The sequence below is a fragment of the Humulus lupulus genome, chromosome 1 (genome assembly GCF_963169125.1).
Source record: "Humulus lupulus chromosome 1, drHumLupu1.1, whole genome shotgun sequence".
Lineage (NCBI taxonomy): Eukaryota > Viridiplantae > Streptophyta > Magnoliopsida > Rosales > Cannabaceae > Humulus > Humulus lupulus.
In genome coordinates, this window is record NC_084793.1 from 284,023,780 (window position 1) to 284,032,575 (window position 8,796).

The window sequence follows — 8,796 nt, forward strand, 5'->3', positions numbered from 1 at the left end:
ATGGGCAAAAAATATGAGAAGGATAAAATTTATTAAAAAAAATTTTAAGTATGATAGACATAATTAGTAGCTAACTAAAATATAAAAAATATTATAGTCATGTTTTTTTTAATTTTGAAGGTTGTTTTATTTTTTTTTTCCTTATACTAATGGGCAAAAATATGGGAATTATACTTTTTTTTAATTTGTATAGGAAAATTTATTAAAAAAAATTGTAAGTATGGCAAACACAATTAGTAGCTAACTAAAATGTTATTTTTTTATTATACTTATGTTTTCTTTAATTTTGAAGGTTCTTTTATTTTTATTTTTTAATTATTTTTTCTTTCTTTTTTCCCTTACTTATTTTTTCTTCTATTTTTTTCTTTTTCTTTTTTTTTTCCTCAAATTTTTTCCCTCATCCTTTTTTTTCTTTTGATTTTTCCATTCTTCTTCTTCTCATTTTTATTAATTTTCATAGATATTGTTTTTTTTTCATATTTTTTCAGTTTTATTTCATTTTTTTCCTTCATTTTTGTATTTATTATTTTCTCCTTCCATTTTTTTTTATTTTCTTTTTTTCTTCTTCCATTTTTTCTTTTTTTTTCTACCAATTTTTGGATTCCTAGTATTTTTCTTTCCATTATTTTTCTTCTTCTTCTTTTCATTTTTATTCATTCATCTGTTTTTTTTTTTCATTCATCATTTTTTTTGTTTTTTTTTCATATTTTTTTTATTTTCTTCCTAAGTTTTTTTTTCTTTTTTCATCATTTTTTGTACTTATTCTTTTCTCATTCCATTTTTTTCCTTTTTCTCACACATATTTTAACATTGCATAATTATTTTACTAATTTTTTTATTTATTATCTTTTATTATTGTAATTTTTATAGTTTTTTCTACTATATGTAAAAAAATTCAAATCAATTTTTTCAGCATTTTCTTTTTACTGTAACTCTTATAGGAACACCAAAATTTAGAAATAAAACTAATAAAAATATGAAAACGTGAATGGGTAATCAATTACCCTGATGAGAACATTCAAATCTAGAAAAAAAAAATATGAAGAAGATGGGAGAAAAGAGAAAGGGGATGGATCTAATTTTTTTTTCTTCTTTCTTCAGATTTGTTGTAATTGGTTACCTTGTCATTCTTTGTGTGTATATTTCTGGTATATTTGTGGGGGTGGTTACATTCACGTTCTTTGTGAGTATATTTCTAAGGGTAACTGGTTACCTTCACGTTCTAATGTATGTGTATATTTCTAGGTTCTTTATGGTAACTGGTTACCTATGTTACTAAAATCATAGTTACTTCTTCTTCATTTTTAATGGAGTGTTCTTCCTCTTTTTCCTTTAAATTTGATGTTTATTTTCATATTTAATAAGAGTAACCCGTCACCTCTCTTATGGTGACTGGTTACCTCTCTTATGACAAAAAGTTACTTGTAATGCCCTACTTCCTTAAAGTCGTTACTAAGTGAGTTTAAAATGTGTTAATCACTTGCTAATCGAGGTTTTAGATTAAAAGTGTAGCTAAGTTGAGATAAAACTCATTCCACTCATTAAATACAAAATATTTGGATACTCATTGAAATCTCATAAAGTTTTATGGTTGGGATCCCAAAGTACTGTTTAGAAAATATTTACAACTCAAAATACATTTAAGGTCGACTAAACGACAAAATTCAGGGTAATACATATCATTTCCCAAAAATACCCCTAGTCGTGGCAGCCAGGCAGGCCGAACATGTACACGTTGCTTCACGCTCTCTGTACTCATGGTTGGTCAACCTTTCCCTTGCCCTTACCTGCACCTTAGAGCATCTGTGAGCTGAAGCCCAACAAGAAAACTCAACACAAATAATCAACATATGCATATCTATCAATCAGCATATAACAAAGCAACCAACGGGCTAAACATATAGTGGCCATGCCGTTCCATGCGCTTTACCAAGCCCTGGGTTCGCGGTCTACACCGTGAGGATGACTCATGCATCCGTGAAGGGTCTCACCCTAGCGGCTTGCACTCTGCGTGCTCAACGCCGCTCCTGGGCCCTTGCCGTACTCGGCCTTGCACTCCACGTGCTTAACGCTGTTCCCGGCCCCTTGCCGGACCCGGCTTCCTGCCGTTCTCGGTCTTCGCCGTTCATTCACAAGTATGCAATACATAGCATATAATCAAGAAATACTTAAACAAATACAAAACATAAATAATAGGGCTACGCCCTGCAATTCAATCACATAGGGTTGTCCCCTGCAATACAAACTATAGGGCCATGCCCTGCTCTACGGGTACAACAGTTTTTTTACCTGTGTCCCAAGTTTCCTAACCACCGCTATCCCAAGCACAGTCCTCTAGTCCGAGCCTCACTGTTGACAAAAGCTATCCATCGAGCTCTAATTCATTAAATAACTTTGGGATATAATTCTAGTCTCCGGGACCTTGGATTCTATCAATCGGGGTGATAAAATCCATCATGAGCCCTAACTTTTGGGTTCCCGAGCCAAAAACTTTCAAACAACCAACACTTTGAACTAGGCCCACGGCATGCCTCAAAACAGAGGCAAAATGCCTCCCTGCTGGGAGACACAGGCCGCAGCATGCCCTTCCTAGGGCCGTGGCACGCTTCAAGAACAGAGGCTTCCCCAGGCCTTCACGCACACACGGGTCGCGGCATGCCCAGCCTTGGGTCACGGCTCGAGCCTCCGAACCCACAAAACCTCCATATTTTTCTGCATTTCTTTCGAGCCAATTCTTCTAAAATCAACCCAATTCAATATCTAAACTCATAATTAAGCTTGGACTTCCCTACCACACAATCTAGGCTCCATAGCAAGTCCATAAATAATAACATAAACTCAACCCATAACCAAATTAAACTTAAGAATCCAATTCACATGCAAACTTATAATTCTAACCAAAACTCAGCAGAAACTCAAATAATTTAATGTCAGGCTCTTACCTCAAGGATGAATTCAAGCTTACACTTGCTCTTCAACTTCCCAAGCTTACTCCACCCAAGTTCCAAGGCTTAGATTTCTGAATTCCTAGCTTAAATCCCTCATAATTTTCTTCAGCCTTCAAGCATCCAAAGAGAGATGGAGAAACCGAGTGATAGGGAGAGGGTCCTCTGTTTTGTTCCAGTGGTTTCCCAAGGCTTCTCTAAGCTAAGTAATACCCCTGCCAAATGACCAAACTGCCCCTCACACTTATCCTTAACCCTTAAATAACCAAGGGCAATTTAGTCATTTACCAAACTCCGTTAAGTCCCCGAGTATTCCCATAAATCCTCGTTAAGTCCTGACATAACCAAATAACTACCAAATCACTACCCGTTACTCGATAAATTTCAAACACATATTATATACCCAAAATACCCCTAAGCTCCTCCCGAGCTGGGTATTTGACCCTGTTGTGATTTTCTAGCTAAACCGCTCCCTAGAACTGTCTCGGATCGTGCATCACAAATATATCACCACTCACACATGATGTCAATCACAATACACACAAATATTGCATTTATGGCCCTCAGCGGGCTAAAATTACAAATATGCCCCTTACAACCAAATAGGGCCCACATGCATATTTAATCCACCTAAACATGCATTTCTAATCACATAATCATCAAATTCACATATTAATATAATAAATCAATTATTGCCCTCCAGGCACGCTAATCAAGGCCCTAAGCCTTATTAGCAAATTTGGGACGCTACATTACTCCTCTCAGGATAACTGGTTACTCCTCGTAGTACATGTTATTTAACCTAGCTCTAGGATTTTTTTTTACATAACTGTGAAAAATCAATCAAGTAACTGATTACATTACTCATGATTTGAAAAAAAGAAATGTACATTCTAAAAAAAGGAAAAAAATGTTTATAATAAATAAAAATTAATCTTAAACACAATTCATATTACAAAAAAATTTTTTTTGCAAAACAACCGAATAAAAATTTAATATAAAATTAGTAATATAAAAAAACAAATAAGCTAAAAAAATAATAATCAAATTACAAATATACCCTTCCAAATTAATAAAACTTGATTAAGAGTAAAACTATAGCATATACCTATTTTTATACAAAAACATAGGAAAATAAACCTATAAAAGTGAAAATTCTTAAAAAAAAGTCATAGATTAACTTTTTTTGAAGAAAAATAAAGTCATATTTTTGTACACTATTAAAAATCCCATATAAAATGTAATTTTTTTTTTTGTTATTTTTACATAAAATACTCAATTTCTATAAAAAAAAATGAATTTTTAAAAAATATGGCTTTTATACCATCAATGTGCAAAAATATGGGAATTATATTTTTCTTAATTTGTATGGAAAAATTTATTAAAGAAAAAATTAAAGTATGAGAAACACAATTAGTAGCTAACTAAAATATGAAAATGCCACATTTTTTTTTTATCATAGTTATGTTTTCTTTGATTTTGAAGGTAATTTTAATTTTTTCCTTCATTTTTTGATTATTTTTTAAGTTTTTTTTCTTACTTGTTTTTTCTTCAATTTTTTCCTTTTTCTTCTTTTTTCTACCAATTTTTTCGTACATCATTTTTTTCTTTCAATTTTTCCATTCTTCTTCTTCTTCTTCTTATTTTCATTCTTATTCATCTATCTATTTTTTCTTTCATTTGTTTTGTGTTTGTTTTTTTGTTCATAGTTTTTTCCACTATATGTAAAAAGATTCAAATCAATTTTTTCAGCATTTTCTTTTTACTGTAATACTTATAGGAATACCAAAATTTGGAAAGAAAACTAATGAAAATATGAAAACGTGAATGGGTAATTGGTTACCTTTACGTTCTTTGTGTGTATATTTCTGGGGGTAACTAGTTACCTTCACGTTCTGGTCTGTGTATATTTATTAGTTTTTTATGGTAACTAGTTATCTATGTTACTAAAATCATAGTTACTTCTTCTTCATTTTTTAATGAAGTGTTCTTCCTCTTTTTCCTTCAAGTTTGATGTTTCTTTTCATATTTAATATGAGTAACTCGTCACCCTCTTATGGTAACTAGTTACCCCTCTTATGACAGAAAGTTACTCATCTCAGGATAACTGGTTACCCCTCCTGGTATATGTTATTTAACCTAGTTCTAGGATTTTTGTTTACATAACTGTCAAAGATCAATCAAGTAACTGGGTAGCTTACCCAGGATTTGAAAAAAGAAACATATAATCTAAAAAAACAGAAAAAATGTTTATAATAAATAAAAAATAATTTTAAAAACAATTCATATTACAAAAAAAATAATTTACAAAACAACCAAAGAAAAATTTAATATAAAAACAATATAAAAAGTAATAATCAAATTACAAACATACCCTTCCAAATTAATAAAACTTGATTAAGAGTAAAACTATGGTATAAACCAACTTTTATAAAAAAGATATATGGGAAAATAAACCTATAAAAGTGAAAAATCTTAAAAAAAAGTCATAGATAAATTTTTTTTTGAAAAAAAATCCATAGTTTTGAGTACTCTATTAAAAATCTCATATAAAATGTAATTTCCTAAACAAAAATACATTTTTACGGTCAAACATTTTTTTTTAATTCTACGACGGTAAGAAATTTTTTACTTTTTTACAATTTTGTCTTGTTTTCTATTTTTTGTGTTGTTTTTACGTTGTGTTTAGTTTTTTTTTTTTTTTGTTAATGTTTAATTGTTCTAATATATATTGTTTTCTTTAGTTTATTTTGGGTTGATGCAGTAAGTTATTTTTTTAGAAACCTTGAGTACTTATTTTTTTAAGAAAAATATTAAGAATAATAAATAAGTAAAAAAAATATATGTATTTCAGAAAATACAATTTTTTATTATTATTATTTTTTACATTGCGGAGGGAAGTTTAGAACTTGTTTAAAATAAAAAAACTACATAAGCCACTCAAAATACAATAATAAATAAAATTGAAATATACTGATGAGAAAAATAATATCAAGAATTAAAGAAGCTTATCTATACAAGACTATCAAGAGAACACCTCAGAGAAAGAGAATAAGCTACAAAGACTTGCAAAAGCTTTTTTTTTACGGTCTTTGAGCTAGAGGCCTTTTTATTTATAGAAAAAGTCTTACAGAGAATGAAGACAAGCACACAGAGAGAGAGAGAGAGAGAGTTGTTACAACAAACCTGTAACTGACTCTAAACAGTAAGAACTGAAAAGTGAAAAGAAAAATAACAGAATTAACTATACTGTATCATCCCCCCTCAAGCGAAAGGGTGTAGAATACACTTTGAGTTTGGACTTGAGATAGGCAAATCTGTCATTTGTCAAAACATCAGCTACTTGGTCAATAGAAGGAACGTATCTAACTTCAATCTGTTTTGCCAGAATTTGATCCCGAACAAAATGAAGATCGATTTCAATGTGTTTGGACCTTGCGTGGAACACTGGATTAGCAGCCAGAGAAGCAGCGCCTTGGTTATCTACCCAAAGTATAGGAGCTATGGGAAGCTTGACCTGAAGTTCAGAGAGCACTGAAGTGATCCACTTGATTTCTACAGTAGTGTTTGCCAGAGCACGAAACTCACTTTCAGTACTTGATCGAGCTACAACTGATTGTTTCTTAGCGGATCAAGAGATCAAATTTCCGCCAAAGAACACTGCATAACCTCCTGTAGATCTTCTGTCATTAGGGCAACTTGCCCAATCGGCATCAGAGTAAGCCTGAAGATCTAATCTAAGAGCTGGTTTAATGAATAGACCTTCATGCACAGTACCCTTTAGATATTGGAACAACCTTTTACATGCTTCCCAGTGAACTGTTGTTGGAGCATGTATAAATTGGCTTAATTTGTTCATAATGAAGGCAATAGCCTGCCTTGTTAAAGTCAGGTACTGAAGAGCACCCAGCGTGCTTCTATACAAGCTGTGATCTGAGAAGGGTTCACCATTTGTCAAGGACAGGTGATGAGTGCAGCTTGTAGGTGAAGGACTAGGCTTAGCACCTTCCATGTGGAGCTTGGCAAGTAAATCTGAGATATACTTGGTCTGTGAAAGGTACATACCAGAAGTAGTCCTGATTATTTCAATCCCCAAAAAATAATGTAAGGGGCCAAGGTCCTTGATAGAGAACTCAGTATTGACATCTCGAATAAGGTGAGAGATGAGCTTAGGATATGGTCCAGTGATCAAGATGTCATCAACATAGACTAAGAGGATAATGAGAGTGGAACCAGTTCCATGAACAAACAAAGAATTGTCAGACCTGGAAATGGTGAAACCTCTGCTGCAGAGAGTGTGTTTGAGTTTCTCATTCCATGCTCTTGGAGTTTGTTTCAGGCCATAAAGAGCCTTATGGAGAAGATAGACATGGTGGGGTCGAGAAGGATCAATGAACCTAGGTGGTTGTTGCATGTAAACAATTTCTTGAAGGGTACCATTAAGGAAAGCATTTGAAACATCTAACTGTTGTACAGACTAGTTGAAGGAAACAGCTAGAGTGAGCAAAATGCGAACAGTTGTGGCTTTACCACTGGACTAAATGTCTCTGTATAGTCTATACCGGGTGTTTGTAAATATCCCTTGGCAACCAGCCTTGATTTATACTTGTCAAGTGTGCCATCTGCCTTGATTTTTACTCTGTGAACCCACTTATTGCCAACTAAGGTCATGTGAGGTTGATAAGGGACCAATGTCCAAGTCTTATTCCTGGTGAGAGCATTGATTTCATGGTTCATAGAAGCAAGCCATTTAGGATCAGCTAGAGCTTGTTTTAGAGAAGATGGTTCTTTAGAAATGAGAGACTCAGGCAAAGGGCAATTGGTGGCAAGGAATGCTTTGGGTTTGTGAATACCAGCCTTGGAACGGGTTTGCATAGGGTGCTTATTTGTAGGAGGTGGTTGAACTGGAGCTGATATAGAAGGAAGCAGTGAACTAGGTTCTGTATGAGGTGTCGTATGGAGTTCTGTATGGGATTCTGTATGAGGTGATAAGGTTCCTGTTTGTGAGGTGTTTGTATGAGGTAAGGTAAACCATATGTGAGAGAGATATCTTGCATTTGAGTTCTAGCTGAGTGACCATGAGATGAAGCTTCCATTGTGGAAGGGGTATTAACTCCAGTTGGAACTTGTAATGGAGCAGATACAGGAATAACAGGCGTACAATTGGTACCAGTTGCAGCAGGAGAGACCTCAGATGAAACATCATTAGAAATGGATGTGTCAGGAACAAGAGGTGGTGTAACAAAACTGATTGTTGGAAATAACTGATGTATAGATAAGGTTACTTGAGGTGTAGTAATAGTCTTATGAGCAGGAAACTCATCTTCATTAAATTGGACATTTTCGGCAATATAGACCCTGCCTTCAGGATTTTCACAGAGATAGCCTTTATGTTGCATAGAGTAGCCTATGAAAATGCATTTAGTGGACCGGATATTGAGCTTGGTTGACTGATATGGCCTGAGACGAGGGAAGCAAACACATCCAAATGATTTGAGGAAGTTGTAGTCAGGTGGCCTATGAAATAAACATTCATAAGGTGAAATGTTGCCAATGACAGGTGTAGGTAGCCTGTTGATAGTGAAGACTGCAGTTTGAAAGGCATGCCACCAGTAAGCTAGAGATAAACCAGATTGAGCAAGCATTGTGAGACCAGTTTCAGTAATGTGTCTATGCTTCCTTTCTGGCCGCCCATTTTGTTCATGATCATGAGGACATGGATGTTGAAATTGAATACCATGTTGAGTAAGAAAAGAGGCAAAAGACCTGTATTCACCCCCCAATCAGATTGAACATTTTTTATAGACAATTGAAACTATTTTTCCACCAACACCTTAAATTGGAGAAATGT